Below are 18531 nucleotides of genomic sequence, written 5' to 3'. Positions count from 1 at the left end.
ATGGAGTTGACCAGCTTGGGAGTGTTACGTTGCACCCTCTGAGATTTAAGCAGTTATTCTGTGACGCCACATGCTAATCGCTCACTGGGGTCAGTTCGGGAAGTGATGTACGGAGCGCTGATAGCGACAGATTATCTGTTGCTGTGTGGTTTCGGTAGTTTGGTCATTTGCGAGACGGTTCATACTGCGATCCCCCTTTTGCATTCTCTACAACATGCAACACCTTCTGTTCATCACACCAATGAATAAAAACTCCCTCCTAAACCACTTTAACAGGAAGGAAAAAGTTCAAGAAACCTCAAAGCAACAGATGAAGGGACAAACATTTCATACAGTAGGTGTTTACAGTAGGTGTTTACAGTAGGTGTTGCGATAATGCGAAATTCAATATAACTGTGATATTAAAAAATGAAATAGTGGTAATAGTGGTATGTTAATTATCCAGCAAAGATGTTTTGTGCATATTTTGTGGTTGCCTATTCACAATTACGTGAGTGTAACTGTTCTTTCTAAACTTCCCTTTTTTTAAAAGTTATGGTTACAGACTCTCTCAGCCTCCCTACACTTGTATTTCAATGGTAATTTATTTGCCAAAAAAAAACCAACAGTCAGCAAAGGTGAAGATAGATTTTAACATTTCTCTAGATATCACAATAATATTAGTATCGTGAATTTGTTTGGCCATGATAATCAATAAATACATTGAATAAATTAATAAATCCTCACAGCCCTCCTTTAGAGAATGGACCAATGTTGTAAAATTAGGACAATGTGGATGACAAAAATGTGTCACCAATTGAACCTGAGCTACATGCTGCTGCTGGCAGGCTGTAATTTGTCCTGAGGTCTCGTTAAAAATATCCCGGGAGTTTTACACGCAAATATTAATCAACTGTCTTGCCCAGCTGGAAGGCGACCACCTCGAGTCAACTCGTACACATGTACTGTGAATGTGCTTTGACACATATTGTAGAAACGCTGATATAGTGCGTATGACATGTACACATTTGATACACAGATACTGAAAGGAAACAAACACAGAGGGACAGACATTGTTTCTAAAATATGAATGACCGTGAGGAGAATTCACAATCATTTCAACTTTGGGCTGTCACAAAGATATTGCATGAGATTGACTTGTATCTTGAGAGACAGACACTGTGTGAATGTCTGTGGTCGCATCCTGCACATGCATCCGTCCGCCAGTGCGCATGTGCAAACATGTGCATGTGGTTGTGTACAACATAATGACCCACCAGCAGAATTGCACGTCAGGCAAATGACAGACCTGCAGAGATAAAGACTGTTCTTACGCTCATGTAATTCAAACAATAATCTGCTGTGGACTCGCTGATCCTGCCAAACTGGGCAGCATCTTCTCTGTAATCACACTCCTCACGTTTGGACTGAAGACAAGAGCAACAACTCCTGTCTTCCACCAGGCCTTTTATATCCTCCATTAATAACACATGAAGCCCTTTATAACAGGCATTCTCAGTCTTTGAATAGCCGACAAATCTGAGTCAAACTTGAGTCAAACAGGCCCAAACTGAGACCAGGCTGTATTTTCCATATAAATTGACAGAGTCATCTCCACAAGTACAAAGTGTGTAACTTTCGAGTCTTCCTCTGACACACGAGTGTGAGTGTCAGCCTCTGTGGTCAGCAGTGTATTTGTCTCTGTCAGCAGCCTTTCAGCGCCAGTGAAGATCAGAAACCGTGGAATAACAATCCAGGAAACCAAACGTGCTCAAAAACTGACCCAAGTCTACAGATTTTAGCTGGCAGGGGAAGTGAATGAAAACGGTTGTTTTAGTGAGCTATTTTTGTCCTGCAAATGAAAGAGGCAGAGAAACTGAATCATGGGAAAATTGTGCAGAGGTGGAGTAAAGAAAAAAAAAAAAAAGACAATTTCTCCTGAAAGAATTTGTAATTTCTTCAACCCAGGTGTTAAAGTTCTCGTGAAAAATCCCTGTCGGTAGCTTCTGCTTACTGGAAGTGTGTGTGGGTCTCACCGCCTCACGCACCAAAACCAATGTAGGCGCCCATTCAATTATTCAGTGTGTAAGCTGCAGCATAAATAAGTTAATCAGTAATCGAACTGAATGTAAAAGTACAACTGCACATTAAAGCCTACCTTTACCATTACATTACCTCAAAGTGGGAATCAAAGTGCTTGTGTAAATGCACTGAAGCAGTCGCTGACCGTGGTTCCCCTCACAAGTGGGGACTGTTGTATTCAAAGTAGGCTGAGAGTGTGTTTTCACAACTCAAAGCTGAGACTGTTTCCTCTCATCTCACACTACCAGCTGTGTTTTTGTTGTCTTTCCCTCATTTTCTGTCTTTCTTTTCATTTCAGAAGAAGTGCTGACAGGGTATTTCAAACACTGCAAGAACTCCTCTTTCTCCAGACTCTCTGACTATTGTTCACTTGGAGTTGAACTGTCAAAGCCTTTATGTCCAATACAATGCATGCGTGGACCATATTTAAGACCTTACATACAGCTAAGAGTCGAGCCACACTCCATTCTTTGCTCTGCGCATTCGCAGCATGTAAAATAAACAATGTTGGGTGACTAAGTAAGTGAAATGCATTGTGCAGATGTGTCCACACTGGATCAAAACGTGCCGACAACGGGCACATATCTGCCTGACAAATCATCTAAACTCTAGACCTCTCCGTGCATCCCCTCCGGGATCTCTTGGGAGCCACTTCAGGCAGCCTGGCTCCACTGTTCTCCAATGAGGACTCAGGGGGGGGCTCCATTGGAGGTCATACCCAAACTGTGAGTCCCTCCTGGGGGCACAGGTACACTCATCGCCCTGGAATCACAGTGGAGGAGGAGCGTCACGTGTGGTCATAAACACGGCATGAGCACAGTTAATGAGTCACAGTAAATCCCTGATCTTGGCTGACATTCTGAGATGTTTGGTGGAAATTTAGGCAGCAAACTTATTGTGGAGAGTGGGAGGAAAAGGTCTCTCTGCTCGCTGCTTGACTCACTCATTATCTATGTGCACTCCCTCTGCCTTTTATTAATCTCTTCCAGCAATGTTACATTACATTTTCCTTTTTTTTGTTTTTTGTTGTTTGTAGTTACCTGATTTCAAATCTTACGGCACACCTGCAATTGAAATTTCACCTATTTTTAGCCATGTTAATGCCATGGTGCTTAGAGGTGGCTGTGTCAGGCTGTCAGTGGTTCAGTCCACCACTTTGATCCAGACAGATATATCTCAACAACTGTTTGATGGATTGCTGTGAAAGCTTATACAGATAGCCACGGTCCATCCAGGGGATGAATCCTAATGATGTTGGTGATCCCCTGATTTTTCCTCTTTTGCAACAAGCCAGCCCAGTTGTCAGAATAAATCTCTCTCTCTCATGACCTCTGTTGATTGCGTTCTCTATGCTTGACTGTAACTGTTACCTCACACCCAGTGGCTCTGGTACTGTCTCATTTCGGTGGATTTTGAGATGTAGCTTTGCCGGTAAACACACCGGCTTCTTCGTCCTCTCTTACAGTCCTCTGCTGCTCCTGTCAGGTCACGCATTCTTAGGAGCCAGTCATTATCAGAGTGCTTCTATGCTCCTTATGTAGAGCAGACAGCCTACCGCTGCACCGCCACCCGGCCTGTCCTCTCTGCCTCACGAGCCCAGAGACACAACAGCTGTGACAGCCAGTTGTGGTGTGTTTACTGGGGCAACTTCTGCTCAATGTCCGCTATACGATATATTTTTTAAATTGTTGCCTAACCTGACTCCACAGCGTACAGTACAACATGTATATTAGATGGTACCTGGTAAGATATCAATGGCTGGCACTTTCACTAACAATGTGAGCCAATCTATGTGGATGCTGCTCTGTTCATTCTCCTCTGTAGGCTTCTGTTGTCTTCTCACTGTCACAGATTAATTTGTGAATCGCCCTGTTAGAGACCCACAGGCCACTTAGAGCCTGTTGCCCTCTGACCTCCGGGAGGGGTTAAGTATGAGAATGAGAGGGTCACAGAGAAGCTAAGGGTTAATTGTAGTCCCTCTTAGAAGTAATCGCCAACATCACCCACGCCTACTGCCTCCCAGCACACACACTCACACATTTGACAGCTACAACAGCGCTCCGGCTCTCTGTCCTCTGCTTCGTATCCTGGCCCGCAGGCAAACAGTCCCTCTTTCTGTGTGGACAGATAGATGCTCAGCTTGTTTCCTGCCACATATTTAGCATACCACAGAGCGCAAGAGGGTCAGGCCTGGCCCGAGCCTCTCCCCCATGGGACTGGATGGAGACTGTACCCCTGGGTCACCCTAACACACAAGCAGACCATAGTCTCAGAGATTCAGACACCCTTGCGGGTGTGAGTCCAGCAGGGACCCAGTGCAGACTGCTACAGCTCAGCACGCACGAATGATGCCTGCTATTGGGAGGATATCTGCAGGAATAGGAATGTTAATTAGAGAGGAATTTTTCTTTTTCTTATCAGCCTTGACTCTTACTTTGTTGAACAGTTGCAGTCAGCTTTTCATTGGAAGGACAGTGTGGGAGCGTGAGTGCATGTGTGTGAGGAGTGACGTGTGTGTGTGTGTGTGTGTGTGTGTGTGTGTGTGTGTGTGTGTCATTCCTGGGAGGCAGAATGGATGCGATTAGAGGACTGGATCGAGCGCAGCGGGGTAAGAGGGCGAGATGGAGAGACAGAGGAAAGCCGGGTTGGAATGGGAGGGTAATTGGCTGAGATGAAAAATGAGAGTCCTTGACCTTTTGTTACCTTCAGGGATGGCTGATAGCATGAGAGCCCATCCAATCACCCCATCCATGTGCCACTCCCTCACCCATAAAGATCTTTAACTACAGGGAGGGAGGAAGGTAAAGACAGGCAGTGGAGCTCAGGGGGGAGTCACTTGGTTGCGCTAGGGCGTGGTGATCTTTTATTATGGGTGTGTGTATGTGTGTGTGTGTGTGTGTGTCAGGGTCTCAGCTGTCTCAGCCTCCATTAGTCTCTAATAGGGCTGTCACTCTGGGCTTTTAACTCTGCTTGTTAGCATGGCAGACAACCAACAAACCCGCTGCCCCAATCACACAGATGTCCCCATTAGCATTGCTCTCCACCCACCCGTTCATCCAGGTCTCTGCGCTTCATGTCCAAACACACAGACATGCAGGATGAGACGAGCGCTACCTCAACCGCAACACCTGTGGGAGAAGATTCCCGACAGCGCTGCTTTCTTCGGGGCAGGTCAACAACTACACGCAGCCTCAGTAATCCAACGTGCAGCACAGTTTTAGCGGGAATTCCCCAAGCGTCCCCTGTACGACCTGCTGTGTCTGTGTGCAGCGTGGTGACAGGTGTGTCCGTTAATTAAAGCTCAGAGCTAATAACAGGGCGGCAGAGCTGAAGCCCGGCTGAAAAGAAAAGGGGCCCCGGGGATGGAGAAGTGCCGGCACGAGTGTACTCGCAGACTGAAATCCTCATTGTGGACAAATGAGTAACTCATTAAAGGAAAGGGAGCGCTTGATGCTGTTTTTTCCATCTTAAATTCAATTTCATTTTGTTTTCAACTAACTAAAACAAAACAAAATTAAGTTAAATCTCTTATGGAAGAGGCATATATTGACATTCTGAAAAATATAATGTAATATATTCAGATTCATTATAATAAATGACAGATGTCCAGATATGTCTGCAGTGATGGAGTGTCACACAGTATTTTTTACTCACTACATTCAGTTGATGAAGCTTTTCTGATGACATGAAGCTTCATAGAGAATGAGTGCATTTCTAAATTAACATATTGTCAACAAAAGTAAATAAAACGCTGATCCAGATAATCAGAAAAAGGCTAAATATTGGATCTGATAACTGGCCATGCAGCTGATTGGTCAACTCTTAGTATACAGCATTTACATACATGTAAATATATATATAACTCACTTTGACTTGTACTTGGCATGCCAAAGTACAGTTAATATCAGATACTTTTGAGTGACCTTCATCTTTACAAGTAACATTTTAACATGAATCTGGAACACTGCCGTATGTATTGTTGTTCCCGGTCAAGGTATTCCTCAAATCTGACCGAGAGAGTGAAGGAGAACAAAGACTGGAGCTACCAGATGTGAGCTGAATAAACAAAACAACATTTATAAAATACTTAAACTGGCATCACCAGCTCAATGTGGCCTCAATAACCTCAAGAAATTCCAGATCTCCAAAGAAAGATTCTGAGCTTTTGTGGTTTCCAGGAATGTAGCAGCTTAGATAAACCCTATGCCATAGCACTTTGGGCTCTGCAACACACCAGGAGACAATGGCAACAGATTGAGTTAATTTATTGACCGTTGAATGCAGGGGGAAAAAAGCCCTAAGTGGTTAAGCAGATACTGCGGACTAGTCAGGAAATGGGGACAAAGACCTGGAATACATTGGGAAGGGAATTAAAGAAGAAAAAAAGGCAGAAACAAGGAAGGATTGAACCCGAGAGAGCAGGCAGCTGTGAGGAGGTGCAGTTTGTCCTTGTTAAACTTGCGGCCATATGGCCGGCATCTGAGCTGGTTCTGGAGGTGATTTTTATGGCTGCTTTTATGACTTGGCAAGCTCGCACTGCTCCAATGAGAGAGTGCCTTCCTACCTGCCAGTGCACGGCCATTCAGCTGATGGAGAGGAATAAACATGAATAATGTCCTGAACTTTATTCTACATTTGGAATATTAAAAAGAACCAAGACCCCGCGCCTTGAAAAGAGATTAGTTCGGGATTTTAGGTGGGGGCTGCTCGCCTGTCCTTCGCCTTTTGTCTCTTCCCCTTGCTACATTTCTTCGTCCCCTGCTCTCTCCATCATCCATTCCTCCAGGCCTTTCTGGACTATTAAAGGTTCATGGTGAACTGTGTCCATTTGGAATGAAAACAAACACTGTTGATTTCAGCCATGTCTTTCCTCACCCTGACGGATAACAGCGTGACACGACAATAACCGCGCACTCAAGACCCTCACAGCGGTCACAAGCCTCCGCCGAGTGGGAACAAATCACACTTTAGTTTTCACGAGCGCTCAAGGTAAGTGTTTCGGTATCCAGTGGTTTTCCATCACATGTACACCATTACTTAGCCATTATAATAAGATGAACGATAGCATTTTTTAAGATAAGCACATGCTTGAGAATGTGCACACACACAAACACACACACACACACATAATATCAGTATTTCCACACTGTTTTTTCTTCCTTAAATAGTAGAATAAGCACGGCTCCTTCACAGTAAAAAAAGCCCCCTATGGGAACCTGTCTCCATTCATGCTCACACACATACATTATATCCGCCATGCAGCTAATTTCTTTTCATCTTTTCCCACAAAGTTCATTAGGTTTTGCTGCCGTTGTTGTTGGAGTTGCCAAGCCTCTCAAACCAAATTGCATTTCTCAGGCATTTCTCTCAGCGTTTGAACTGGAAATATGAAGAGGATCAGGTTTCCACTGAGGGGAATTGATGAGTGTATGTGCGTCTGTGTGTGCGTGTGTGTGTGTGTGTGTGTGTGTGTGTGTGGCTAAATGGAGGTTTCTCGTCCTTCATGAGACTCTTTTGTGGACCGACAGATGCTTCACACACACAGGGTGAGGCACGGAGTGGCCAGGCTGAGATTTTCTACTCGCACAGCAGTTTTTTTGCGCTGTTGTCATTAAAAAACAAAGGAATTATGACGTTAATATTATAACAATAACTCTAAAACGTAAAGGCCAGGAGAAGTGTTTAGGCAGAAAGAAAACAACTGAACATTAAAGCTAAGATAACTTAGTAGCACAAAGCACACAGGCAGCAATAGCCTCCTTTAGCAACGTTTATCTGGACTGAGGTACGTTCGTGACGGCTATTTTACTTGTGTTTATATCATTGTGGCATTTTGGCATTTCGCTAAATAAGGTAATGAGAGCTTGAGGGCATTGAATGTAGCGAACAAGCCACTAACACATCTCCCTGCTGGCCAGCGAGAGCTACACGGCACTATGTGCTAGCGTCAGTGTGGCTCTGAAGGAAATGGGTTCACTAACTTTGGGAAAATGAAGAAGAGCTGTATGATTAAATCACTGTATCCCAATTTGAGTCGGTGGAGGGTCAAACTGAAAGTTAGCCGGCTCCTCTGGCTGAAGCCTCTAGTGTGCACACTCTAGGCTGCACATTATGGGAGCTTCAGGTCATTTTATACTCACAACGTTGGACTTCTTTGGCTTTTGTGCAACACCAGGCGGCTTTTAAAGGAGTGAACGGAGCCCTGCCCCCAACACTGTATCCAGATTCTCCTTATAAATCCCTGCCACCGTTTTTGTTCAGTTCAGCCTCTGTCTGAAGTCAGAACTCACCAGAAACTCCAAAACTTTCTGTTATTTTCCCGCCGGTGCCTCTGATATTCCCTCTCATTTATGAAGTGGATTAAGATGCCTGGGACGTGTGATTTTGAGTGTTTTTATGTTCATTTTCAATTTGTGCACTAAAACACCTGAGTGGACTACAAACTACAAAAAAAACTGCTGGACTATTAAAAGAAGACGTCTTATGTTTGACTGATGTGGAAAATTTTGATGGTGTAGGTCTATTGTTAGAAGCAAAGTGCGCCAAACTGCAAAGCAGACTTCTTAAAAAAAGAATCATGACATTACGTCAGTTGTCACAGAAGACACATAAAATCAGATCTGTATGGAGCAGATATGGGAAGACTGTACCATCCTAAATGCCAGATTTCCATCACATTTTCCACATGATTTCCACCATTTTAGGTTTGACTGGTGCTGTTTTATGTCATCTCACTGTGCCCTTATCCTCTGCAATGGTTTAATGGCACATGACTGGAGAAATGGCACCACCAGCTATCTATTCTGGCTACTTTCACACTGAACTGCGGAAGAAACCTGAAATATTTCTTTGGGGAAATCAATCAAGAGCGCTAGAAGCGCACAATTTACAGGAAAACTCAGGACTTAAAGTCTTTAAACTGTCCTACGGGTCTCTACGTCCACCAATCGACCGGCCCCATACACGTGCTTGAGTTCAAAGCGAAACGCGCACTGACGCACATTCTGGCCGCGGAGGTGATTGAGAAAAGTGCTCGTTTATCCGTGTGCCAGGTAACCACATCTGTGGGGCCTGTGTTCATGTTTACATCATGATAATAGAGTCTCAGCTCACCACACTCCCTCGCTCCAACTCTCCCTCTCTCTTTATCTCTCTTTCATCATGAGGCTGTGTTGTGGAGGCCTCGTGGATCGCGGCCAGCTTAAACAGCTCCCCCTCTCTTCCCACCCTCCCCCCTCCCACTCGCTGTCACATCAAACCTGACCTTCAGAAACTGACTGCAGGCTCGCTCCGAGTGTGTGTTGTGGCTTTGGCAAAATGGCAAAGAGGGGATACGTGGGAGGGAGACGGAGAAAGAAAGGCACGACTTCAACTGAGAGAAGAGATGGTTAAAAATACTTGAGTCGACAGCGTCCATGCAGATGGAGGCAGGCAGGGGAAAAAGCGCGGCGGAGCGTCGAGGAAGGAGAGCAGCTGAAGAGAAGGGTGGTACAAAGCCGAAATCTGAACTCCTGCCAAACTATTGTAAGAGTAGCTTCTCCGCCTGCAGCTGTCCTGGTAATCTTTCCCTCTGCTCGATCCCCCTCCACATCTGTCCTCGGTCCTCCACCGATGCCGATCTGATCTCCAAAGCTTTCTCAGGCCTAAAAAAATCTGGCCACACACTAGCATGAGGGACCAACATGGGGGCGCCTCTATTCCGAAACCTATGATGGATTGATATGTCGTGAAATCTTAAAGTGTGCATTCCAAAGAAAGAGAGAAGCAAGGTGGAAATAACTCCGAGTTGATTCTCGCAGGGTGAAATGGAGGAGAAAGGAGGGGAAGTTAAATGGAAAATGGCCGCGTGCCAGGTGGCAAAGTGCCCTTTCAGCTGTCTGCTTGTTTTATACACACTCCTCCATCACAAACATCTCATCGCCAAGGACAGGCTTCAGTGAACGCGTGTTTGTGTACCTGCAATAACTTGTTCCTCTGACCATAAAATGCAAAAGGCTTCTTTTTTTTTTTTCACAGAGGGACATTAAGAAGCAACTAGTTTGCTCAGCAGACGGGACAGGGGACACGGAGACATGTAATTTAGAGCCCAACTTCCTGTCAGAGGCTCATAAAGAGAGATGATAACACCCTCATGGAGATGTGCCTGTCACAAACCTCTCGACAAGCCCGACGTGTGTGCATGCTCATCCGTCAGACTCTTCTCCTCCCCGTCTGCGTTCAAAGACATGTATTGTCCGCTCTTATCTGTGCATCTGTGCTGAAGAAGGAGAGGAGGAGCCGCAAGGTTGTTGTTCAACCTCCTGTTGCCTCCCTGCTTTTAAGCTGTGATTTATATTCACCTTTCAACTCTGACAAGGACCGACAGGCCGCATATTACTGCATGATGAATGCCGCTGTTGATAGGGAAGCCGGGGTCATCTCAGGCTTTTAAGACAAATCCACTTTTCTCCAGGGCGGCTTTGAAGTACAGGTGACAAATTAAAGGAAAAGGAAATGACTGGAGAAACACAATGAGCGCAGTTGCTTCCATACAGGGCTCGTTCAGTCAGTGACTAGCTTGATTGGCATGAAAATTATGTGAATCACTCGCAAAGAACTTCAGAGTCATCAGATCCCATCCACACTGAACAACCCATGGAAGATTTAAGAATGATTTCAACATCAACTTACCAAATAAGGGTCCGTGTTCACGTAACGTTTATATCTAGCAGAAAAGCACCGCCAGTTCGCTTGGGAGCGCTGGGTACAGATTGTAAAGCCCACTGAGGCGATGTGATTGTGATTTTTGGCACTCACCAGTAGCATAAAGTATCATCCATTTTCTTAGTTACCAGGTTGACGGATGACAAGTACTGGTGTATCAAATATATGGTTGTTAACCTGGAACAATTGTAAAAAGACCCTGTTTCTAAGTAGAAGAAAAAAAAACATGTGGCCCCTAATCCGTCTTCAGATCAGTGATGCTCTCCAATTTAGCCTTTTCGTGGCTTATTGAAACAGGACAGTTTAGAGAGATGACAGGAAGTGGGATGAGAGAGAGGCGGGATGACGTGCAGCTACAGGTCGGATTCGAACGCTGGGCCACTGTGGTGGGGAGACAGTCTCAGTACATGGGGGTGCATGCCCTGCCAACTAAGCTGCCAAAAGTCCAGAAAAGCTGCAAACACAACACTGATATGTTTTACCTGATGTTTGATAGTTGTAGCTTATCAACACGGGAAGTAATGTTTCTGACCAAACTTCACCTTTCAGTCTTAGATTCAGCTCTACTTTGCTCTCCAGTGAGGGAAATATCTCTTCACCGCACTATGCATCGTATGTGAGTCGCTATCTTTTTCTGTCTGCTGTTGATGTTTAAAAAATGTGTGCGTTGTAGGTTTTTAGAGAAAAATACGGCTGCGCACTAAGAATGACATTAAAGGCTAACGTGAGCGGCGAGACTGAACCAAAACAATAAAAGGCCAGATAACAGTGAGCTCAATGACACCAAAAGGGGAACTGCAGAATTGGGTTAAGAATCCTCTGTTGGTTCATCACTAGTAGTAGTCAAAGTCGTTCGAGGGATTGTTAATATACAATACTTGATAACAGTTACTTAACTTAAAGATGGCACTCTGGTATGTGATAATTCATCAAAAATTAAGCAAGTAGAATAACAGAAGTCGGAAAGTACAATAAAAAAGCCATTCAATCGCATTAATGAGGGTACTTGTAATTAGATTGCAACTTTCCTTCCATGTTAAGCGCTTCAAGCTGCCAAACAAGAGTCCTTCAACTGTGTGGTAGTACTGGTATATATAACACTATTCAGTGTGGTACAGTATACGTATTGTTTCTGCTGTATTTAGAGCTCCCAGCAGAGTAGTAACCACAGTCAATGCAATAAAACAAAGACCTCTGTTTAAAAAAGGGGCTCTGTTTGCTGTTAAAATGCTGGAGCAGTGATCTGTAGCTTCAGCCCAGTGTGTTCTGCAAAAGGGTATCAAGTAGATTCTAGTTGCTATTTTGGAAAGTAGAAAGAAAAAAAAAAAAAGGGCTCAAAATTCCCCAGCATCCACTCTACCCCACTGTGCCTGATTGTCAGCGCCCTGACATGAGAAAACCTGGTTGAGCGCGGGCCAGCTGGAGCGGCCCTGAGCTCCTCTGAGAACCACACTTACAAAGGCTCACTGTGCCGGAGTGGCACCGAGAGCTGCACCCTGGCAGCCGCTCTGAGACTGCACCAACGCTGGGCAACACTTGAAAAGACCTGAGATTTTTCTGTCCGCCGTTCACCTCCATCCACCTCGTTCCGTTTCCCACTGGCGTCGCCCTGTCTTCGCTTTGTTGTCTGTCTCTGTCTCTGTCTCTGTCCCCATTTGTTTGTAAAAAAGCATGTTCATAGGTGAATGACTCCACCTGGCTTTCTCTTTCTGTTTGTTATCTCTCTCTCTTTCTCTTTCCATTTGCCTCTCCCTCCCTCAGTATCTGTGCAATCAACTTGTGATTTCCAAAACAGCTTGCCCTTTTTCACGCAGAAATCCAATGGCAGCGACAGAAAAAGTGTCTTACGGACTTTTCTGCACCTGTTTGTTACACGTTTTTTGCATGAAATCCCCTGACAACATGACTGTGATGTCATCATCGCGAGACGGCTGGACTGAGATCAGGTGCACCGAGGTGGAAGCATGGCACTAATCCCACTATAAGAGGCCTAAATGGCACCCACTAACAAGCAGCAGGGAGGAGGGATAAAGTATTGGGCGCAGGCGATAAGAGGGCAGACGGAGAGAGTCAGGCGGCGGGGAAATCCCTGCTGAGGTCACACTCCTATTCTGAGGCCTGAGCCCCCTCAGAGCTGTGTCCAACTGAAAAAAATAAAATAAAAATCCCCACCAAAAAAGCTGTCAGAGCGCCAACACCCTCACCTGATGCACCCTACCTCCACTATCCCACTCTATACAACTGCAGCCCACGTCTCTCTATCACACCACAGGAGCAGAAATCAGAGGAAGCAACGCTGCATTCTTTTTTGCCAATTGGTACCAAGTCACATTTCCTATTTGGTGAAAAAAAAAACGTGTGACCCCGTGGGATATCTGTGACATTTAGCTGGATTTGCGATACTCTTTTTCAGTGTAGTAAATCAGGCGTAAAGACACAGAGCCAAAGAATGTCTTGGACTGAGCCTCGGGTCTAATCACTTTATCCCTGCTTGAGACCGCGTCATTACTGTCCCAAACACGCTTTTGCTAATACTGTATCGCAACATGAATTAATGCACCGGAGTCCTTTTGAGAGAGCTATAAATATCCAGGGTTACTCAAACAGGTCCCTTTTTTTTGGACCATTCTCGTACCTACTGCCACTGAATCACTTAATCCAAGAACAAACAGCAAATATTTGACTTTCAGTTTGTTTTTCAGTGTCACAGATAAGCTCAGATGCCACACGTCAGGTGACTCCCAACCACAAAGCATTGGTATCAGAATTATTGTTCATAAGCCCCTCTGTTGTTATATGGTTAGATGTTATAGCACTTTTTAAGCATTTAGGGAAATACACAGTCTTTTGGTGAAAGTCCGGTGAGTAGATCCATACCGCTCTCCCTGCAGCTTGGTTCGCTTAGCTTAGTATAAACACTGGAAACAGCAGGAAACTAGCTTTAGCTCTGTCTTACAACAAGAACAATTCGCAAGAACAGACTCTGAAACTCAGAGTTCACACATGACCTTAACGACTCTGTAAGAACTCTCCCACACAGGGTTTAAAAGCCTGCGACTCCCCTCCGGTTAGGTAGAACTGAAGAAGCCTCTTGGATTGGAGGTGAAATGTCTTAAAGAAACTGAAACACGTCTAGGCGCCTACGATACAGCACATAAAATTACCATGGCCTGGATGACCTTTATCAACAATCAACATAACAGCCCCACCTGTCCCGCATGAAGAAGAATCCTACAGACATATAGAGATTTTTTAAATGAGCACCCTAAATATTAAACAGTTAGTGAGTAACATGGATGTATTAATTTAATACCTGACACGACTTTCAATAATATAATAATAATAATTCACAATCCAATCAGAAGCTCTTTTTATATCAAATGTCCGCTGAATGTTTAGTGAAAAGCTGACCAGCAGTGGCAGTGAAGACCTTTATCAGGTCATGTTCGGCTGCACCCTCAGGTGAGATACACCCACGCCCACACAGAAAAAGGGCAGTTCCTGATCCTTGATCCCCTAAAATTTCGAGTCTGACTGGAGGTGGTGAGCAGCCACCTCTGCACCATGTTCAGCATGTTATTGACGGATTGGATCCCAGCATCATGGCCAGTGGGTCAGTCCGAGGTGTGAAGCCACTGACCCGACATCTAACCCGTTGTCTCCTTGTCTTGTGGCTCTGAGCAGACAAATGTGACCATTTGTTGAAACCCAAACACGTAAATCTAAGTTGCACCGACTTATTCTCACCCCCCCATTTCCTCCTCCTCCAATCATTTGCCCCCACCTATGTATAAATAAACATGTGTACAGGCGGTGGACTCACCTTTCCTCCCCACCGCTCTCTACTTAAATAAACATGCGGGTGGAAGCGAGGGGTTAATAGGGCCAAGTTTAGGGGAAAGGAGGAGAAGGGAGGGAGCGAGTGAGGCATTGGAAGGAGGGGTGAAGGTGAGGGAGGCCCAGGGGAGCTCATTATACTCAGACAGAGGAGACATTAACTTACACACACACCTCCAAACTTTCTTTAACGCACACACAGAGACTTATTACTCTCCATGTGTAACATATGCTGCCTTAAAGCCCCATTAACACACAGAGTTTTATAAGTGTACTTATTGAAAGCAGTTACCCAGAAAACTCACTGGTTCCTGGTGGGGTGAAGCCCGCGAGCTACGTTAGAACATGAGAGAGAGGTATATGTGTGTTCTCCAGGATATTAAAGCGCACGCAGCAAGACTCGGTATCTGATGTCTGTCTTTTAAAGGTTTGTCTGACATTTAAGAGCGTCCTCACATCTTAAAGCGCTCGGATGCTCTTCTTTATTAAGAAACCTTTTTAAAATCTTTTTTTTTTTTTTGGTTTTGTTTTGTTTGTGCTTTCTTAATAACATCACGGTGTTCTTTCTGCCTTCCCCTGCCTCTCTCGCCTCCGTTAGCTTGGCAGTGTTTATTTACAAGTGCTTGTTTTATGATCATCGCTTTAATTGATAGTTAACCATGGCTCTGCTCTCCCACTGTTGGATGAACATAAACAAGTACTAAAGCAAAACATGTGTTACTCTCTCGGCTCTGTGAGTGAGTGAGTGAGTGAGTGAGTGTGTGTGTGTGAGAGTGTGTGTGTGTGTGTGTGTGCACATGACCCGGGCTGTGAGAGCCAGGAAAGCCAGACTGGTTTCATTATGCTCCAAAGTAGCCCATTATGGTTAGGGAAAATCATCCAAACCCTAAACAGTCGCTATAGCAACGCCATGTCACCTCTCTTTTTTTTTCGACTCTCTTCCAGTTTCTCCTTGTTCCTCTCATCGGCCTCCTCCACCCGTTCCTCGCCCCCTCCTCCTCTACTCTCCCCACCACATCACACTCGACGCGCACAAAGGCGCGGAACGGCGCACGCACGCGCAAACGTGGCGCTCGCTCTCTCCGAGCCGCACGGCCACCTCCCCCCCTCCACGCCCTCTCACGCCGTCTGCCCCCTGCTCGAAGAAAAATAAACCAGTGGAAAAAGAACACAGAGGGTAGAAAACAGCACCAGGGGGTTTTTTGGAACGGCGCGGCCTCTTTCGTTTTCCTCTCTGCCATATTTTATTCAGCTTTTCTTGTTTCGATAAAAATTTTTGGCCGGTCCACTTCCTTTTCTGCAAGGTCCAAGTCAGGTTTCTGTTCGAGAGGTAACAGCAAGACAAGTAACTGAATCTGATCCTGTCTGTGGTCAGTTTCAACATGACTGTTATTACTATTAATATAACCTTAATACTAGAAATAGCTTTCCCTACATTAGAACAGAGGTCACTTGTAGTCTTCTTCTCTTCTCCTTTTCAAACCAGTGTCGCAAACTCATGATATCAGGTAAAACCGCGCTCCAACCCTGCGTAGCTTCTTTCCAACGATTCAAATCTTGCATGTAAAACGATGCACAGGACAGCTACAGAAGAATCCATCTGTTTTATTGAATAGTGTGTAAACATCATGTGGCTTCAATGAGGAGCTGGAACAAGCACAGAATCTGTGATACCATCAGACAGTGTGAGAGAAGAGATGACTTGTACAACCTTAAAGTGTGTCTAACTTTAAATCTACTCTGCGCCAAACCCAAGGAATCCAGAAATATCATTTTTGAAATAGTTGCATGAATCGGGATTATATCTGGAGCTAATCTGAAGATTTTTTTTTCATATGTTTTATGACAACAGTATACGTAGATACATTTAATGTTACATGCACACAAAATAAAACATCCAAATATGCCTCAGGCCATATATTGAAGTATGTGTGGTGTTTGTATATAACGACATTTCTGGCATGCAGCATGTAAATATGGTCTACGAATACAACACACAATACACACATATGGAAAGCCAAGCGTAACGACATCGACTAAACTGCAGATCTTTAGGACCAATGTTAGAACTTGCTTGCTCTCCGAGGGAAGCGTAGCACACTACAAAGACCAAGTTAGAAAGAAAGTCTGAGTTTTGATCAACAAATGTTGAATGAAGAAGAATCCTGAGAATTTGGTGGCTGGAAACCATCAGAAATGAGGACGGGGGCCAGGAACAAGAACAGCTGTTTATCAGTAGAAGGTAGAAGAAGAAAGCCGAAGGACGGTATCACCAAACAGACATGGAATCATATGTAAAGTAGAGAGGCGGTGGCAGATATGAGACCCGAGAGTTACAACTGGGGAAGACTTGAAACAGAGACCCAGAATCACGTCGGATGGGAATGAGCAATGGATGGGCCTACACTCCATCTCGAAGTAAAACGGCAATGAGGATGATGATGATGAATTCTTTGGCCAGGTGCAATGACGTCTTGGAGTCATAAATACACAATATATTGTGTACTAATTAGTTTGTTTTAGAGGCGTTAGTGGATGGACTTTTATAACTTTCAGACGAAGACAAAAGTTAGTTGTGTTCCCACTTACAGTCCTTATGCCACGTTGAGATAACGGCTGCTGGCTGGCGCTGTAGCTAATCATCTGCACGCTGTATATATCTGTATATATCATACAGACACGAGAGTGGTGTCAATCTCTTCATCTGACTCCAGCAAGAAAGAGACCAAACAGAAGTGTCTATATTTCAGCGTTACTTATGATAGAAATGGGAGATGCTGTAAGTAGTATTTAAGTATACATACCCCTTAAGAACACTGAGACTTTGGCTAGTGGAACCTAAAACACACACGGGCACACACACGCTGCAGACGTTATTAATGACTTAAAGTGGTCTAGTAGTGCTGCGCTCGGTGGCAGGTCTGGTGGTCTGTGATCCTTATTGGCTTGTGTTTGATGTCTCCTCTTAATGGCAAAGTCCCCGGCGTTATGATCGCGCGCGCGCACACGCGCACACACACACACACACACACACACACACACACACACACACACACACACACACACACACACACACACACACACACACACACACACACACACACACACACACTTTATTATGAGAGTAGCCATTTGCCTTGTCGCTGTGACAAAGCTCCTGGCGCTCCACTGAGGTTGTTTTAAAGCCCAGACACCCTTAGCCATTACTCAGGTGATATGCCAGCGGCTGGTGATCAATGTGTCTCAAATAGAGAGAGCGGGGGGAGCAAAAAGCGAGAAAAAAGACAGCGATATTGATAGAGAGAGATAAAGATAAGCACGGAGAGTGATTGCACTTTTACCTTCTCATTCATCACCCTGTTCGTGGAGCACTAACTGGCCCTAACCTGCTCCGCAGTAATAGCCTGTCTGGATGCTGTATTTACGAGGTGCCATCAAAACAATGGCATTTATCTAGGCACTCGGATCATACACTTTCATCACTTTTATCATTATGTCTTTGCCTATGTGTGCAGGTGTGTGTGTGTATGTGTGTGTGTGTGTGAGAGTCTGTTGAAAGGCCCATTGACCCATGCTTTAGCAGGAGTGAGGAAAGCTCGAGGGTGAGCATAATCGACTGCCAGGGCGGTTAACGCTCCTTAAAGTTCAGCCAGATCCTGAGGTCAGCTTGCATGTTTCTGTGTCAGTCTCACCTTCAGTTCCTTCGTCGGTCTTTCAGTACGTATATCTTAGCCACACGTTGCAGGTTGCTACTTAGAAATGCTACAGGTTTTGCAGGAGTTTCACACTGCGACTGTTTTGGATCACAAGCAGTATTAAACGGCACCGTGAAGGAGAACGAACTTGACTGTGTTGTTTTTTGTCTGTGCATGGGAAAGGGGAAGCTGAAGAAGCAAAAACTCTGATAAGCGGGGTTGAGTGAGATGGGGG

The sequence above is a fragment of the Sparus aurata genome, chromosome 11, assembly GCF_900880675.1.
Source record: "Sparus aurata chromosome 11, fSpaAur1.1, whole genome shotgun sequence".
Taxonomy (NCBI): Eukaryota; Metazoa; Chordata; class Actinopteri; order Spariformes; family Sparidae; genus Sparus; species Sparus aurata.
This window is presented reverse-complemented; position numbering follows the sequence as displayed.